The sequence below is a fragment of the Triturus cristatus genome, chromosome 4_2 (assembly GCF_964204655.1).
Source record: "Triturus cristatus chromosome 4_2, aTriCri1.1, whole genome shotgun sequence".
In the NCBI taxonomy this organism is placed as follows: domain Eukaryota; kingdom Metazoa; phylum Chordata; class Amphibia; order Caudata; family Salamandridae; genus Triturus; species Triturus cristatus.
Window position 1 is genome coordinate 234,614,635 of NC_140586.1, and position 19,453 is coordinate 234,634,087.

The following is a 19,453-nucleotide window of genomic DNA, read 5'->3' on the forward strand; positions in this document are numbered from 1 at the left end:
CAGAAACTCACAGGCCTGCTGTTTTCCTACTCATGCAGGCAGTAAGTAGAGTGAGGGAGGGGTGTGGCCACATGGAGGACAGGCAGGATATTGGAATGCTCCTTTCTGCATGAGAGAGAAAGGAAGGCCACAAACATTACCCAACAACGTCCCCAATCCAAACTGAGGAGGGAGTCTCTGAAAAATGTGAACACAACAAAATGTTGCTGTCCTAGCACAAGCCTAGGCACTCCCTAAATAACAAAAAGCACACAAAGAACATATAAGCAGAATTGTGCATCCAAAAAGGGGCACAGAATGACTTAAGTGTCAGAGCACAGCCTCCGCAACATAGAAAATCCAGACAGTGGGTTATACTAAGTGGGATTAAATGGAATTTTTGTACTTTTGCTTCAGTGTTCAATGGAACTTAATTTGTCCCTCTCTGAAAAATGGGACAGTAATTATATTTTGGCTCGGCAGGAGAGGGGAAATTGCAGCAATGCCTGATCTTTGCTAGGTTTGCTACCTGGAATGTTTGTTACTGGCATTGCCGGTATTTTCATGTCCTGGCCAATACGAAAATGAATGTTCTGAAGCTGCCTTAATGATTCGTGACTAATAGTCAGGGCCACTGGAATTATGAGATTGTGTGACTACGGTCATTTTCACATGGTTATAGATTTGCCACATTTACCACACAATCCTGCTGTAGAATCTGCAGATGGTAACAAAAAAACATTTTTGATTCTAGCTCAAACGGTTCGAAAAGTTACTAAAACTGCAGTGACACACATTGCCACATGATGGAATGCCCTTTGCAAAGGTTGACTGGTCACCTTTCTGTTGCTTATTGCTATATTTTTGTGTTAACTGGATACTAAAAGGTGCAACCAATGCACAGTCAGTCTTAACAAGTTTTAAAATGACAAATCAAGGAAGTAATACTATCACAAAATGTGCCACACTGTGCCGCATAATTTGCCTTTCCTCGCTGCATAATTTACTCAAACCTGCTACATAATTTGGTCCTCCATTGCTGCATAATTCCAGTGTCTCTGCTGATAGCTAAACTAAACAAAGGCAGAAAAGCTGTGTTAAAAATACGGATGTTTTTATATAAAGAATCTTCTTTAAGTATCCTGCTGCGGTCTTTGCAGAATCATAAAACATGAACAGATGGGTATTTTTTTATTGTTGCTGTATTTCTTTTACAGTTTTATATAGTGTGAGCTCGATCCGAGGGCACTGGAGTGCTATTCATGAGAACCAGTTGCATTTCAAAAGATGAGATTCATTTTAATTTTAGGGCCAGGATGTTGAGCCGATGCCGGGACTCGTATCTGATTACCCATATCCACTGCAGCGCTGATCTTTCTGCCACTTTCTATGTGGATAATGCACACTCCCCCTCCATCAAGGCCTAAATATGAGAGGGGGTCGTTCCGGGGAAAGACATTGGGGAAAATGTGACAGTAGCCCAAAAGTCATAGCAACACCTGGCCCCCAGCAAGGCCCCTTCTCTTACTCACCCGTTCCCCAGGCCACCATTGCCTCAGGGTGATGTCATGGGAGGGGGTTAAGGAAAGGCCACAGCTGCTGATGGGCCTAAGGCCAAATCTTCACCTGCCCCCTACCGCCGGCAAAGCTGCCTTATTGTCCCCGTCCAATGCCCTCTGTGGAAAGGGGAAAAACAAAAAAAACCATAGTGCACTGAGGCACCGGCGCATCGCCCAGTATCTGACTGCCCGCTTTGCCAATCGACCCTGACCGTAACCCATCAGCACCCTGGGCTCCCCCTCTGCCCCTTCCATTGCCCCTCCCAGCTCTTCCTCCTCTTTGTCCACCTTTTAGTTACCCCTTTGCTACCCCCTTGCAGAGACTCCCCATCCTTTCCACTTCATGCTCTGCTGCAAAGTCTGCAATCACAAAGACATAAGTTTAGATTCACAATTCTGTCTCTTTTTCATTGCATCTCCTCAGATTCACTAAGAACCCCTACAAAAGGCAGCATCTACAGCTTTCTTAGACGTTTCTGTTGGAAGGGCACAGTAGAACAGCATTAAAACACATCCTAAACTTTGTCTAAATAATCTGCTGGTGTTTTGCCCATATTCTGTTTGCAATTTTAAATCTTGGACCAGTCTGTTTTTACCAGGCACACACCTGTAACCGCTTGCAACAACGCATCCTTTGTCATATTCTGGGTCCCATCACTCGCAAGGTCCTGTAGTGGCCAAGCTGACTTTTCAACTAATCCAAACTCTCACTTCACTGGGTACTACTAAGCGAAATAATTGATTCGCATCCACCCAGTTTGGTCCATACACTTTAAACACAGTGTGCAGTGCCTCGCAAAACTTGGCAGGGTTTTCTCTAATGCAGGGGAATTGTTGGTCAATACTCATTAAATCAGAAGGGGCTCAAAAGACATGAACAATGAATATCCTCAGGAGCGGGGTTGCAACTAAATTGAAGAAGGCTATCATGAATGGGCGGGGTGGGGATCTTCATTGTCTGCGTCGCTTGAGGGAGGAGAAGCTACTGCCCTCTCTCTTCGCATTCAGCTTCTAGCCGGTCAGTCTGGATTCCTTCTTAGACTTTCTCTGGCAGTGGTGTGGCTGCTCTCACTGTGATCTCTACCCCAGGCTGGGACCAAAGACACTGTCAGTAGAGACCACTCCACAGTGGTGGAGGCTGCGCCCTGTCTAGTTATTCACACGCTTCTGTAAGATGATCTACTGTCAGTTGCTTAAATGAAATTTCTCACTTTTGCGTTACCTGCTTGTGCTCCATCAGCTGGTGGTTCTGAAGGTGCTGCTCAGTTTTCAGGTGCATCTACAGCAGCAACCCCAGCCCCATTGGCCGGCATGTGTAAAACATCCTACGAAATTCCTTTTCCCACTTTCCTTATCTTCCTCTTGTGGTTCAGTGATCATGGGGAATAAATAGGAAGGGGCAGAGCAGTTAGAGTGCACCTCTAACTCTGTCCACAAGGAGGCTTATTTGGTATTCCAGCATCTCCTGGTTCTGTTTCATACTATTGACTTGTGTTTCATGTTCGTGCTTATTAGCCTCCTCATGCCATTGTGGAAAGGGTTGCCATTGTTCATCCCCTGTGCTGTTTTAAGGGCCCTTTGACTTCCTTTGCAAGTTCCTTAATGTCTCTAGATTGAAGGCGCCATGTTCAGGAAGTGGTTTCTTCCAGTCTTCATTAGCGAGTCCCACCCACTGTTTCTTAAATTTGTATGTGGCTTTTACTGCACTGGTGGTACATAGCATTGGCGGGAGTCCCCTTTGGTAAGGATTCAGTACTTTTAGATCTCTCTGCCCCATCACTGTTCATTCATTCACATATGGTCAACAGTTCATCCCGTAGACGAGGGGGTGGGGAAGAAAACAGATACAGGATCAATCAATCAATCAATCAATCAATCATGAAATTTGTAAAGCGCACTACTTACCCGCGAGGGTCTCAAGGCGCTGGGGGTGGGGGGTGCTGCTACTGCTCAAAGAGCCAGGTCTTGAGTAGTCTCCTGAAGGTAAGTAGGTCTTGGGTCTGCCGTAGGAGGATGGGGAGGGTGTTCCAGGTCTTGGTGGTGAGGTAGGGGAACGATCTGCTGCGGGTGGTCACTCTTCGGATGCGGGGGACGGTAGCGAGGGCGCGGTCGGCAGGGTGTAGCAGGTGAGTCGTCTGTTGAGGTATGCTGGTCCGGTGTCGTGGAGTGCCTTGTGTGCGTGGGTGAGGAGTTTGAAGGTGATCCTCTTGTTGATGGGCAGCCAGTGCAGGTCTCTCAGGTGGGGTGTGATGTGGCTGTGTCAAGGGATGTCCAGGATCAGGCGGGCAGAGGCGTTCTGTATGCATTGCAGTCGTTTCAGCAATTTGGCTGGGGCTCCCACGTAGAGGGTGTTTCCGTAGTCCAGCCTGCTGCTGACGAGGGCCTGGGTGACCGTTCTTCTTGTGTCGGTTGGGATCTACCTGTAGATCTTCCGGAGCATGCGGAGGGTGTTGACTTGCTTGGTCATGGAGAGTGTTGAGTCGAGGATGAACCCCAGGTTGCGTGCATGGTTGGTGGGTGTTGGTGCTGCTCCCAGGGCGGTCGGCCACCAGGAGTCGTCCCAGGCTGAGGGGGTGGAGCCGAGGATGAGGACCTCCGTCTTGTCCGAGTTCAGCTTCAGACAGCTGTTCCTCATCCATTCGGTGACGGCTTTCATTCCTTCATGGAGGTTGGTTTTGGCGGTAAGGGGGTCCTTGGTGAGGGAGAGGATCAGCTATGTGTCGTCGGCATAGGAGACGATGTTGAGGTTGTGCAGTCTGGCGGACGCTCTGGGTTCTACCGGAGAGGAAGGTGGCGGTCCATTCCAGAGCCTTGTCTCGTATCCCTGCGTTGTGAAGGCGTTTGCGTAGGGTGCTGTAGCAGACAGTGTCGAAGGCGGCTGATAGATCCAGGAGGATGAGGGCCGCGGTTTCGCCTTTCTCCAGCAGGGCCCTGATGTCGTCGGTGGCGGCGATGAGGGCGGTTTCGGTGCTGTGGTTGCTGCGGAATCCGAACTGGGACGGGTCTAAGGATAAGGGATCCCTCAGTTATTTCATAACTGATCTCATGGAGGGGTCATCGAAAGGTATCATACACTTACAGCCAAAGATCAAATTGCATTTCGCCAACCTTTGCTTGTATGCTCTGGGGGACTAGTCAATGAACCTGCGAGGCTGGATCAGAGGGCTTCTTTCTCACACACATTCATCCTTCAAGGATGTGTGCTTCGGGTCCAGGCACCCCTGCCTATCTTCTCCATTTCCACTCTATTTATAGAGACTGCTTGATCTAAAACAGGGATTTACACAATCATACAATCTTTGCCTTTGAACGTCTCCAAGTCCTACCTCTCACATCTGGGCTAGTCATGTGGAGTCCTGTCCATTGCCTGCCCTGCTCGCAGGGAGAGACATTTCTTGGCAAATAATGCACCAGGTTCTGTAAAAGAAAACCTACCTCCAACTCCCCCTCCACACCGTCCCCCCTGCTGCCCATCCTGGAGAAAAAAAGCCTTAGTCTCTGACAAATACAGGATTATATCTTCCTTCACGTTAAAGACACAAATTTATTTTTTACAGCCGGTCTATAGCTTCTAAATTTGCACTCTAGTGACACTGACGGGTTTACAGGTCAGAATAGGACATATAAATAATTCAAATAAACCCACAGTTGTTTGATAAACCTTCTAAAGCATCTGAATCGCTGTTGACCTAAAGTTATTATCTACTACATCTGTAGCATCAACTCCAAGATAGACTGGGTGCTCTGGTGCAATAGGGAAGTAGAACTGCTGCACAGAGGTGAGGTGATCTCAGGAGGATGTCTTGAAACTTGGGAGGTTGCCCTCCTTTAGGGATTAGGGAGGTGAGTCATGCCCATTCCCCTAGATCACAAACCCACTAGGAACTCAATGTATCAGAGGCCAGCATATGGGGGGAAAAGCAGACAATGGACACCCGAGTAGCCATGGCCAGCATAATGCTCCCATCTATTGTTCTTGTCACTTTACAACATTAATTGCTCAGGTTGACCTTGAGCAAGTGGGCAAGGAGCACCAGAAAAGTGTCTGGAAAGGATGGTGTGCTTCCCAATTTTTAGGTCAAGCCTAGGTCGTGCATGCACTGTCTCTTTGAGATATGCTGTATTCGCTCTGGGCTTACAACCCGTCCATTGGCTTTTTATTCGTCCCTTCATTTTTTGTTAAAAAATGCTAGCTTGTTAGTGTTTAACCTCTCCTCTTTCTCCCTCCTTTTTGTGTTTTTGATTCCCTCCCACAGAGGAACTCCCAATTACTGTTAACATTACGCTTCTGTGTTTATGTGTTCATTTGGGGGACTATTTTTTCTTTGATTCCTGCTCATGTCATTGTTTGCCCGTCTTCTGTGGTTCAGCTTTGGCGCCCGTCACTTAATCTTGCCATCCCATTCAAATACCGAGATGAAATGTCAGATGCTTCAGAAACTGTGTTTGAGAGTACCTCTTTAATTTTCTCTGACATCAAAGTGTGAGGATTTCGCCCAGATACCTCCCACTTCCCTGCTTGTTGTTTTTGCAAGCCTTGTCACCTGGCCTTCAGCAGCCCAACCTTGCAGTAAAGTTAAGGGCAAGACTTGGGGAACTCTTGTTGCATTTTCTCTGACACTTGTTTATATAACGTTAACTCGAGCAACCTGAAGGTGTTGGAGCACTTTACATGGGTGCCAGTTACATTACACAATGTCAGATTAATTTTTGAGGGCATTTTTATAGACTCAACTGACCCAAAGATGTAGAAGCGCTTTACAAAAGCTCCAGTTACATTACACAAGGTCAGGTTTATTTTGTTTGTTTTTAGGTGCATGGAGATTAAGTGATGTCGATGCTGTCCCTGTTTATTTATTATTTCCCCTCTACCTGACAAATGGGAGCAGCATTCGTCCCTCCCACCTCCTCTCATGCCGCTGCAGGCCCGTTGCCCCTTCCTGTCCTCCTCTCAGAACTATAATTTCAAAGCACATTCACAGCAGCTTCCCAGGGACTGTAAGGCATTTTTTTATTATATAATGTGAACTTGAGAAACCCAAAGGTGTTGGAGAGCTTTACATGAGTGCTAGTTACATTACACAAGGTCATATTAATTTCTGGGGGCAGTTTTTATAGACCCCCAAACTCAACTGACCTGAAGGTATTGGAGCACTTTGCAAAATGGCCAATTACATTACACAAAGCCAAGTTCTTTTTTTTGTTTTTAGGTGCACAGACATTATTTGATGCTGACACCGTACCTGTTTATTCATGTTTTCCCCTCTACCTGACAAATGGGAGCAGCATTCGTCCCTACCACCTCCTCCCATGTGGCCGCATGACCGCCCCACTGCCGCTTCCTGTCGTCCTCCGCCTCTCAGAGCTCTATGTTCAAAGCACATGCACTGCAGCTCCCCAGGGACTGTGAGACTTTTTAATTATATAATGTGAACTTGAGCGATCCGGAGGTGTTGGAGCACTTTACATGAGCGCTTGTTACATTACACAAGGTCAGATACATTTTTGGGGGCATTTTGATATAGCGCAAACTCAACTGACCCAAAGGTATTGGAGCACTTTGCAAAAGTCAGATACATTTTTTTGTTTTTAGGTGCACGGAGATTAAGTGATGCTGATGCCCTCCCTATTCATTATTTCCCTCTACCAGACAAATGGCAGCAGTTTGTTGTTGTTGCTATGTCCATTGCTCCTATACCCAGGGAGCTGGGACAGAGGGCGGGGCCGAGGGCTTGCTGGTAAACGAAAGGTGTAAGCAGTGTTTTGAATGGAAAACTCTGGAGAAGGGCACCTGGTTAATAGAGGCCTGGGGGAGGAGGGATATGACGTCTCTATCATTGTAAAGTACTTCACTGCTTTTTTTCATAGACTGTTAAATACTCTAGTGATGCAGTCGCACACAGAATGTTATAATGTTTGTAGGAAAGTAGGATCTGCTTCTTATGGTGACCCCCACTTTTTGTAGTTATGACTAGTCTGGCTGGGATCCTGCTATACAGGACCCCAGCCTATCTGCTTTCTCCCCAAATTGTTATGTATGTACTTTGGTAAAACTCCAGATTGGATACTGGGGTACCCTTATCAGTCCCTAGTATATGGTACACATGTAGGCAGGGCATAGGTACCCCACAGGTCTCCCATAGGCTGAAGCATGTATTATGCCACCTATGAGAGGCCATGCAAAATGGAACCTCAGGTCTGCTACTGCAGCCTGTGTAAGATGGTGCTTGCACCACTTACCTTAGATATAGGTTCACTATATCTATATGTCACTACACCTAAAACTTTATAAGTCATCCCTATAGCAGGCCTTAAAAATCTGAAGGCAGGGTGCTGGGTTTTAGGGTTTTAGGTGAGAGGGTGCTCCTGCATGAGCAGGGCCCCTCTGTAGCCTTCAGAGACCATTCTCCCTGGTTGTCTGTGACACAGCCAGACATATAGGCATTGGTGCATTATAACCTCGTGGTAAACGCTATCTTGAAAACGACTGCAACGATGTATGTCGTGTTTGGTGTCAAACAGCTTGGAATCATACCTCCACATCAGTAACTGGTGTGGGATGTATGATTCCTCCCCTCAGAACCGAGGTTCTGGGGGTACCTAAGTCTACCGGTACCTCTACCGGTACCAACTTTCTCGAGCCTTACAGCACAAAAAGGATGCTGCCAGCCACAGACACGAGTCTGCCCTCCTGCTGCTGAGCCAAGCTCGAGCAGGGGAAGACAGTACAATAGGCATCCTGTCATAGGGAGGTGTTACCACCTCCCAGACAGGATTTAGTGCATTTGGGCTGGGTGGGTGCACTGTTTCAGTGCCAGAAAGTCTGCACAAGGTGCACACTTGGTGTCCCTGTGCATAGTCCAGCTCAAACCAGTTCTGGGAGTCATTTGCTCCTGCTCTGGCACGAAACTGGACAAAGGACATAGGTGTAGCTACCCCTCTGTCCTGCCCTTCCCTAGGAGGGTCCCCTGAATCTTTCCAACCCTGTCCCGTGAGTATAAAATGGGTTACCTGGCTACAGGACATTAGATTTTACATGGACAAGATTTTCCAAGAAGAAACCACTACACTTCGACAGTCTGAACATGCTGGACTTCGCTGGACCTCCCATGGGCTTGATTTCATCTTCCCTTGCTGTCCAAAGCCTCATCAGTGTCCGTGATCCATACAGGCTCCATGCAGGATCCTGTGGACCTCCAAGACATCAGAAGTATCTCCCTTGGGGTGAAAGAGTCACTCCCCTGCATTCGCAGGCACCATAACACATCTGACCGATCTGCTGATCCTGAGCTCCAGCGGACTCCGAAGGCTCCAGCAACATAGGAGGTGGGTTTTTGAAGGTATCTGAGGTTGATCTGCCCTCTCACAGAGTTTGAGGCCAGTATCCCTCGTGGGGACTGTATAACCTGTACACCTGTGCACTGCGTTTACTTACAGCTGCATATGCTTGAAGTTGTGCAACAATTCTGTGCCTTCAACCATTTGTAGCCCTGATTCCAGTGCAATTTCTACAAATGACTCTGGCATCCTCGCACTCTGTGCCCTGCTAGCTGGTATCCTGTGAAACCGCCTTAGGTCCCCTCGCAACTCCTGGGCTTCCAGACTGTGGGTCCACTTGAGGATCAACCCTGCTTTTCTTGGGCTCTCCTTGTTGCTCCAGGCCTTCCCTGACTTCCCCTGCTGTGGTGAGTCTCCTGGTCCTTGCTGGGCCAAAACGACACTGAACTTGACCATCTTTGTTGGTTGCCGCTGCCAAGGCTTGTTGGTGTTCCGGCCGGACCCCTCAGCACTCGACATCCTTCAAGGGACAGCTCGAATTTGGCTCCTGATTGTCCTAGACGTCTCCTGGTCCCTGCAGTTGAAGAGTCAAGATCCCCGTAAACGCACCTGAAGCACTCGACATCGGTAGCAAGTCATCTACCGAGCCCCCGGTTACTTCAAAGTGACCCAGACTCTGTCCCCTCTGCCGTCAGGTTCCTTTCAACAAGAATCCATGTTTGGATTCCAACGGACATTCGTTTTACTTCCAGCAGCAGCATTTCTTTGCAGACTTCCATAAAGAACGTTGAGGGTTTCCGACGCCACTTCGTACCTATGCACCTGGCTCCTCTGGGATAGGTAACTCTGGTACAAAGTTATCCACGGGTGGGGTAGCTCTCCAATCTCTTAAATTCCAATGGTTGTCTTCATAATCTGCTGGGAAGGGTCCTTAATCTTTAATTTTCCTACCACGACTTCCCCACTGAATTGTACGGGGCACGTGGTCGTGTTCTCACTCTGCACCCGTCCTCATTGGGGTCCTACTTACGCACCTTGGGTGGTTCCTTCGGGTCCCAGCAATTCTAAACCTTCTAGACTAGGTCTAGTCTCGAGTCGTGGTTCTTATACCAGTATTTTAGTATATGGTTTGGTCTACCCCTGGAGCCCACTGTGTATTGTTCTACTTACGATTGATTCTTTGTAACTGTAATATTTGAATTGTGTTCTATCCTCGTGTAGAGGATACTAGAGAGTGTTATATATAATAAATACATATTTTTATAACTACTGTGTGGTTTCACTTTCATTTCACCAATACTATAAGGTTGCATTCTGGTAATACAAGCTACTTAACATTCCTTCAATACCTAGCCTGAAGGCTGCTCTCCATAGCTATCACTAGGATAGCTTCCTATAAAGGTTATCTTTAACCTAATCTCCATAAGGGTTGTTTGGACTGGTGCAAGGTGCCCACTTTAATTAGTGGACAGCATATAGCAGGCCAACTTCTCACAGTGGTGTGCATTGTTTGGGATTCAAGCCTGCATTGCTTTACCAGATACATCTTTGTATTGATTAACTGAAAAAACACTAGGCACATATTATACTAGCTTAGATAGTACGTTCTACTGAACTTGGGGTTGGGTAGTCAAGGGTCTAGCACACCCTTTCTCCAACCTTAGAGAGTTTAGTCTCCACTAGGTTAGGTAGGTGCCTACACCACACAACACTAGTATGTCTTCTAAAGGAGAACCCAGTAGTTCTCTGGCCTCTAGATATGATGCTCTCACATTTCAGGATTTGAGAGCCCTGTGTGCTTCTGGGACGCTGAAGACAGGGAGAACAGCAAACACCCAACGTCTCATTGAGGTGTTACTCTTGGATGACCACAAGGTCTGATGAGGTTGATAGAGTGGGTGGGACAGGGGATGATGACAGGTCAGGAGGGGAAACCTTCTATGACCTAGACTCATGCCCTGCACAGGAGGATCAAAATGATCCACCCCTGGAAGACTCAGATCTCCAGGAGGAAGAAGGTGAGGATCATGAGGATACTCACTTCATTCCTCCAGGGAGAGTGCAGAGTTTACCAAGGAGATCTAGATCTCCCTCTGCTGAGTCAGATCATTCTAGACATTCTATAGGGACCTCTGTTTCTAGCTGGAGGGACAACCTGTATGACAGGGAGTGCCCATTTATTAAGCTTGAGAAAGCTAAGCTGAAGCTTAGGTATGAGCAATTGGCCCTGGATAAAGAGTCCCTAGAAGTCCAGAGAGCTAGAAAGAAGTTTGAACTAGAGTCCCATGGTGGCAGCAACAGTGTCCCTGGGGTTAGGGAACACACCTTCTTTGATCATAGGAACCTGAGCCAGGTTGTCACTCCCTTCCATGTAGGGGATGACATCCAGAAATGGATAACTGCTTTAGAGGGGGCCTGTAAAGTACAGAGGATCCCTCAAGAGCAGTGGGCAGCTATCTTGTGGCTCTCCTTTGCTGACAAATGTAGAGATAAGCTCCTCACTGTTAGAGAAGAGGATGCTGACAACTATTCAGTCCTGAAGAGTGCTCTCATTGAAGGGTTTGGTTTAAACAATGAACAGTACAGGATTAAGTTCAGAGACACCCAGAAGGCACAGATTCAGGACTGGGTAGACTTTGTAGATTATTCCCTAAAGGCTCTGGAAGGCTGGTTACTTGGTAGCAAGGTGAATGATTTTAAGGGATTGTACAACTTGATTATGAGGAAGCAGATCCTTAAAAATTGCCAACATCAGTTGTTGCATCAATACCTGGTTGACTCTGATCTGACTTCTCTCCAAGAATTGGGAAAAAAGGCAGATAAGTGGGTTAGAACCAGGGTGAAGCAGAAAACTCAGACCAATGGTGGTGACCAGAAGAAAACAGATTCTAAAACCTCAGATAAGGGTGGGGATAAAAATAAATATCAGAAGTCTTCATCTGGGAGCCAAAAACCTGCATCTGGAGGGGTGTCATAATCTAACAAGGGAAAAGGCAAAAAGAAATCTTGGTGTTACATATGTAAGGAAAAGACCCATTGGACAAAAGATGCCAATTGTCCAAGGATTCAACTTCAACCACCACTGCCCTTAAGGCAACTGCTCCCCCTAGTACAGTTTCAAGTGGTGGTACAGGGAACAAGGGAATAGTAGGGTTAACCTTGGACTCTGAGGTGGGTTCTGGCTTAGTCAGAACTCCCACTCAGGCTGTGCTAGTCTGTGATGGAGGTATGGATATTGCCTCCTTATTTGTTAGTCCCAGTAACCTGGGCAAATGCAGACATCTTCCTTTGATAAATGGTAAAGAGGCCATGGCATACAGGTACACAGGTGCAAGTGTCACAATGGTGACAAAAGATCTTCTGGACCCTGACCAGATCATACTTGGTGAGATGTACCAAGTGACCAATGCTAGCAATGTCAGAACAGACCATTCCTTGGCAGTTGTTAATTTCAGCTGGGGAGGGGTAACTGGCCCTTAGAAAGTTGTGGTAAGTTCAGACCACCCTGTGGAATGCTTGTTGGGCAATGATTTGGAAACTTCAGCCTGGGCTGAAGTAGAACTCAGGACTCAAGCAGCAATGTTGGGCATCACTGCAGATGTGTTTGCTGTGACTAGGTCACAGGCCAAATTGAAAGTCACTGAACGGGTCCTGGATCCTGAAAAGATGGACCAGGTGCCTTCCAAGAAGAGGAGCAGGAGGGGTAAGGCTGTGTCTTCCCCCCAGGCTCAGAGTGAGGATCAGTCTTTTGAGGAAGATGATCCTAGGCCTTGTGAAGGAACTGTCTCAGATGAACTTAAACCTGATCAGGTTGAGTTCTTGGGGACAGGGGGCCTTCTAGGGCAGATCTGAGTCAGGAGCAGCAAACCTGCCCCTCTCTTGAACCCCTCAGACAGCATGCTGCTGCTGAGGCTTCAGGGAATGTCAGTGGGTCCCACAGGATCTATTGGGATGAAGGATTCCTATATTCAGAGGGTAGAGATCCCAAACCTGGTGCCACCAGGAGCTTGGTTATACCTCTGATGTTTAGGGGCTTCCTACTCACCCTAGCACATGACATTCCTCTAGCGGACACTTAGGCCAAAGCAAGACTTGGGACAGGCTTGTCCCTCACTTTCACTGGCCTCACGTGTCAGAGGACACAAAGGAGTTTTGTTGCTCCTGTATCACTTGCCAAGCCAGTGGTAAGGCAGGTGGTACTACAAAGGCCCCACTGATACCACTACCTGTGGTGAGGGTTCCCATTGAGAGGGTTGGGATTAACATAATTGGTCCCATGAACCCTCCAACACCATCTGGAGATTCTAACATCCTGGTGGTGGTGGACCATGCCACCAGGTATCCAGAAGCTATTCCTCTTAGGACCACCACAGCATCTGTGGTGGCAAGGGCTCTCCTGGTGATTTTCTCCAGGGTGGGCTTTCCTAAGGATTTCTTAACATACAGAGGTACAAACTTTATGTCTAGGTACATAACTGCAATGTGGAAAGAGTGTGGTGTAAACTACAAGTTTACCACACCCTATCATCCTCAATGCAATGGGTTAGTTGAAAGGTTTAACAAAACCCTAAATGGCATGATAATGGGACTCCCAGAAAAGCTTAGGCAAAAATGAGATGTCCTGTTGCCCTGCCTTCTTTTTGCCTACAGAGAGGTGCCACAGAAGGGGGTTGGCTACAGCCCTTTTGAACTTGTTTTTGGTCACCCAGTTAGGGGTCCACTGTGTTTGGTGAAGGACGGATGGGAGTTACCTCTCAAACCTCCCAAACAAGATATTGTAGACTTTGTACTTGGTCTCCGCTCCAGGATGGCTGAGTACATGAAGAAGGCCAGTAAAAACCTTGAGGCTAACATGGAATTGCAAAAGGCCTGGCATGACCAAAAGGCTGTCTTGACTGTTTATCAGCCAGGGCAGAAGGCATGGGCGTTGGAGCCTGTGGCCCCATGAGCTCTCCATGGAGTGGATGCCATACCATTCTTGAGCAGAAGGGAGAGGTCACCTACTTGGTGGACCTTGGAACTCACAGGAGCCCCCACAGGATGCTCCATGTGAACAGGCTTAAGCCTTATGTTGACAGGGCATACATGTGCTTGCTCATGGCTACTGATGAGTGACAGGAGGAAGAGAGTGATCCACTCCCTGACCTTCTCTCACGGAACCCTGATGATGGCTCAGTAGATGGTGTAGCTTTGGCAAACAGCCTCACTGAGCAGCAACAGGCTGATTGCAGGAAGGTCCTCAATCATTATAGGCACATGTTCTCACTGACTCCAAGTCTGACCACCTGGTATACCCATGAAGTGGACACAGGAGAAAACCTACCTGTAATGAACAGCATTTACAGACAACCTGACCATGTCAGGGACTGCATCAGGACTGAGGTCCAAAGGATGTTGGAACTGGGAGTAATTGAGCCCTCAGATAGTCCTTGGGCTAGTCCAGTAGTCTTGGTACCTAAACCTCACACCCAGGGTGGTAAGAGAGAGATTAGGTTTTGTGTTGACTACAGGGGACTCAATGCAGTCACTAGGACTGATGTTCATCCAATTCCAAGGGCAAATGAACGTATAGATACTTTGGCCTCAGCCAAGTTTCTGAGTAGATTTGACCTTACCGCTGGCTATTGGCAAATCAGACTAGCTCAGGATGCCAAACCAAAAACAGCATTCTCAACCCCTAGTGGGCATTATCAATTTGTGGTAATGCCTTTTGGCTTGATGAATGCACCTGCCACGTTTACAAGGTTGGTGAATACAGTTCTCACAGGCCTGGAAGACTATAGTGCAGCTTACATAGATGATATTGCTGTCTTTAGTTCCACTTGGGAGGATCACCCAGTCCACCTGAGAAATGTTTTGGAGGCCCTGCAAAAGGCAGGCCTCTCTATCAAGGCCACCAAGTGCCAGATAGGGCAGAGTCAGGTTGTGTACCTGTGCCACCTTGTGGGTGGAGGCCAGGTTCAACCCTTGCAGAGCAAAATCCAGACCATCATGGTATGGGTTGCTCCAATTACCCAGACTCAGGTCAGAACTTTCTTGGGCTTGACTGGGTATTACAGAAGATTTGTCAAGGATTATGGTTCTATAGTGACTCCCTTGAATGATCTCACGTCAAAAAGAATGCCCAAGCAAGTTCAGTGGACAGTTAGCTGTCAGAAGGCATTTGATGACCTCAAGCAGACCATGTGCACTGCTCCCATTCTGCAAAGTCCTGACTATTCCAAACAATTGATTGCTCGAACTGATGCATCTGACTTGGGGGTAGGGGCTGTGTTATCACAATTGAATGCAGAGGGTCAGGATCAGCCAGTAGCTTTTATTGCCAGAAGGCTGACCCCCAGAGAGAAACGTTGGTCAGTTATTGAGAGGGATGCCTCTGCTTTGGTTTGGGCTCTGAAGAAGTTGAAGTCATACTTGTTTGGAACTCACTTCATTGTTCTAACTGACCAAAAGCCCGTCTTGTGGCTAAAGCAAATGAAGGGTGAAAACCCAAAGCTTTTGAGGTGGTCCATTTCCCTACAGGGGATGGACTATACAGTGGAACATAGACCTGGGAGTAACCATGCCAATGCAGATGGACTCTCCAGATATTTCCACTTAGAACATGAAGACTCACCTGGGCAAGATTAGTCTCATCTCCTTTCGTTTGGAGGGCTTGTGTAGGAAAGTAGGATCTGCTTCTTATGGTTACCCCCACTTTTTTCACCCACTGTTTTGACTAGTCTGGCATGGATCCTACTATTCAGGACCCCAGCCTATCTGCTTACCCCCTAAATTGTTATGTATGTACTTTTGCACAACTCCAGATTAGATACTGGGGTACCCTTATCAGTCCCTAGTATATGATACACATGTACCCAGGGCATAGGTACCCCAGGGGCCTCCCATGGGCTGAAGCATGTATTATCCCACCTATGAAATGCCATGCAAAATGGAACCTCAGGTCTGCTACTGCAGCCTGTGCAAGATCGTGCTTGCACCACGTACCTTAGATATAGGTTCACTATATCTATATGTCACTATACATAACATTTTATAAGTCACCCCTGTAGCAGGCCTTAACAATCCTGAAGGCAGGGTGCTGGGTTTTACATGAGAGGGTGCTCCTGCATGAGCAGGGCCCCTCTGCAGCCTTCGGAGACCATTCTCCCGGGTTGTCTGTGACACAGCCAGACATATAGGTAGAGGTGCATTATTACCTCGCAGTAAATGCTATCTCGAAAATGACTGCAACAAAGTATGTTGTGTTTGGTGTCAAACACCTTGGAATCATACCTCCACACCAGTAACTGGTGTGGGAGGTATGATTCCTTCCCTCAGAACCGAAGTTCTGGGGGTACCTAAGTCTACTGGTACCAACTTTTTCGAACCTTAGAGCACAAAATGGATACTGCCAGCCATAGACACGAGTCTGCCCTCCTGCTGCTGAGCCAAGCTCGAGCAGGGGAAGGCAGTACAATAGGCATCCTGTCACAGGGCGGTGTTACCACCTCCCAGACAGGATTTAGTGTATTTGGGCTGGGTGAGTGCACTGTCTCAGTGCCAGAAAGTCTGCACGAGGTGCACACTTGGTGTCCCTGTGCATAGTCCAGCTCAAGCCAGTTCTGGGAGCCATTTGCTCCTGCTCTGGCGCAAAACTGGACAAAGGACATAGGTGTAGCCACCCCTTTGTCCTGCCCCTTCCCTAGGAGGGTCCTCTAAATCTATACAAACCTCTCCCGTGGGAATAAAATGGGTTACCTGACTACAGGACATTAGATTTTACGTGGATAAGATTCTGCAAGAAGAAACCACTACACTTCGACCGTCTGGACACGCTGGACTACTCTGGATCTCCCTTGGGCTTGACTTCTTCTTCCCTTGCCGTCCAAAGCTGTGTCAGTGTCTGTGATCCATACAGGCTCTGTGCAGGACCCTGTGGACCTCCATGACATCAGACGTGTCTACCTTGGGGTGAAGGAGTCACTCCCCTGCATTCGCAGGCACCATAACGCATCAGACCAGTCTGCTGATCCTGAGCTCCTGCAGACTCCGAAGGCTCCAGCAACACAGGAGGTGGGTTTCTGAAGGTCTCCGAGGTCTAGCTACCCTCTTACCAAGTTTGAGGCCTGTATCCCTCGTGGAGACTGCATAACCCTTACCCCTGTACACTGCGTTCACTTGCAGCGGCATATGCTGGTTTTCATGCAACAATTCTGTGCATTGGGCCATTTGTAGCCCTGACCCCAGTGCATCATTTCTACAAAGGACTCCGGCATCCTTGCACTCTGTGCCCTGCTAGCTGGTATCCTGTGAAACTGAGGCGAGGTTTAGCGCCTCCACAAGGGGCCACAAGAAGATTCTGAAACATCCTCTAACGCACCCTAGAAATATCTATAGGTTACTCATGTCACCTCGTCTTCCAAGGCCTGCACCCTGGGTTTCAAAACACCATACAGAAAAAATGTCTGTGATCAAGGGATGTGTCAGTCCTTAGCCAAGTTGGCCAGACCGGGCAGCGTGGTGCATAGCAGTTTTCAGAAGGAATCTCCTGCTGAGTGAAAAAAACACTTACTGCTACCAAGAAAGAAAATATGACTGTAGTCTGGGCCCTAACAAAATGTCAGTGTTATGACACAGTACAGAACAGACTCCACATCATCCTATCAGGTGACTGGGATCAGTTGGGAAGACAAAGGCAACACTTCTTAGGGCAGGCTTGGACGCCACACCGGTGGAATACGACCAGCAGCTCCAGTGCTAAGTGAATTGTGGAGGCTTGGGAGCGATGGCAGAAAACGCTCCTCAATTTAGACTCACTCACCAAGGGTCTACCCCTTCTTTTGGAGGAAGGAGCTCCCCTTGCATTCCGGGGGCGCTCTCATATAATTGATGCAGGTGCTCACAGAAGGTTTATTTGCATGCTGCCCCTGTATCTCAATCAGTTCATCTCGGAATCTTTGCAGGACAAGCAGGTCTTTGCAGGGTGTTAGCAGTGGGCAGCAGCTACTGGTGCTTGTGTGGGAAGGCAAAGGCAGGCAATGATGGAAATGCCTGGGACCCGTATGTGATTTAGGTAACAATTTTAAATGCTCTATGGGCCTCATTTACAATATTTTGGTGTCTTGCTGAGCTGCCCTGCGCCAAAAGAAAAGGACAGGAATGCGCCGTCTCTATGAGATACAGAGCATTCCTGTCCTCTTTCACAGCGCTGGCACACACATGGTTGCCATGCGCCAATGCAGGCACCCTTACACCGTGGCGCAAGGGTGCCTGTGTTGAAATCAGGTTGTGTTTTTGCAGGAAGGGACATGTTTCATCACAAAAACAACTGGTGCGTCTGCCCTGGGCTGGCGCAGGGTTGTGGCGCATTCCCAGGTTTATGCTATGTTGTAAATCTGGAAATGTGTCTAAAACCATGGATGTTGAGCGAGAACACCCACCGCCATACCCGTGGCATGCCTCCCCCACTGCGTTGCCTCACACCATATCAACGAGGCCATGAACAGCCACGCAGGGTGTCTTTCTGTGGCCTTGTAGATGTGGGTAAGCCCAGTGTACCGCCGCAACGTCTAGAAAAGTGACGTTCTAGCGGCAGACTGGGCTTGTAAATAAGCCCCTATATCTATGAGGCCATGAACAGCCATGCAGGGTTGCGTTTTCTGTAGCCTCGTAGATATAGGTAAGGCCGGTGTGCCGCCGGAACGTCAAGAAAAGTGACCTTCTGGTGGCGCACCGAGCTTGTAAATATGCCCTATGTGTCTTTGAGCTGTTTTCTTTCCAGGGAGGGGAAAATGCGATAGAGTCTCTATGCTACCCAAAGGCAATCACAGTGCTCCAAAACACCTATGAAGTATTAGGTTTTGTCGATTGCATCAACCGTTCTTATAAGCAGAGAATACAAGCTTCTTGCTAGAGTGTGCCCTTGGGTGTCTTATTCAAACAAGAGCCAGTCTCGTCCAACCATTCAGGAGTACAAAGGAAAAGGACTTTTGAAGCGCAACGTTAACCAACGATGCATGTTGATGCTAACCAGCAACACTGGATAGACTTGCAGCAAAAGAAAAGCTTAATTAATGGAATAGATGTGTCTCCAGAGCTTTCCTTAGTGAAGCATGACAAACGATGGATTTAAAACCTATGGAAAGATTGCTCCATAGTCTTGGACCAAGCAAGAAGCGAAACCACCCTCTGACACGAGCTTTACTGATATGTGGTACAATAAAACGTAACAGGGTACTGAAACAAAGAGACACTGAAGGCAAGTATTGCTTAAAGTGGAGAGCAAGTAGGGATGATTTCATGGCATTGTAAGCTACATGCATAATTCATAGAGCCTTGAAGACCACACCAAGATTAAAAGGGAGAAAATGCAGCGCAATGCAAGTCTGTGAAACGCTTTTACATCTTTTCAAGTCACAGACAGGGCCGGACTGGTCATTCCGGGCACCGGGCAATCCCCCGGTAGGCTGGATGGGGTGGGGGCCGGTTTCGTGACCGGGGGCCGGTTCTGTTGTTGGGGCCGATTTGACGGTCCACTTCGGCCCCAACAACAGAACTCAGACAGTGTTTACAGCAGCAGTACATTAAGCACATCACAATCAGCCGCCTGGCTGCTGTCTAAGATCCCTGGTGTGAGCTGCGGTGCCGCGCCGATT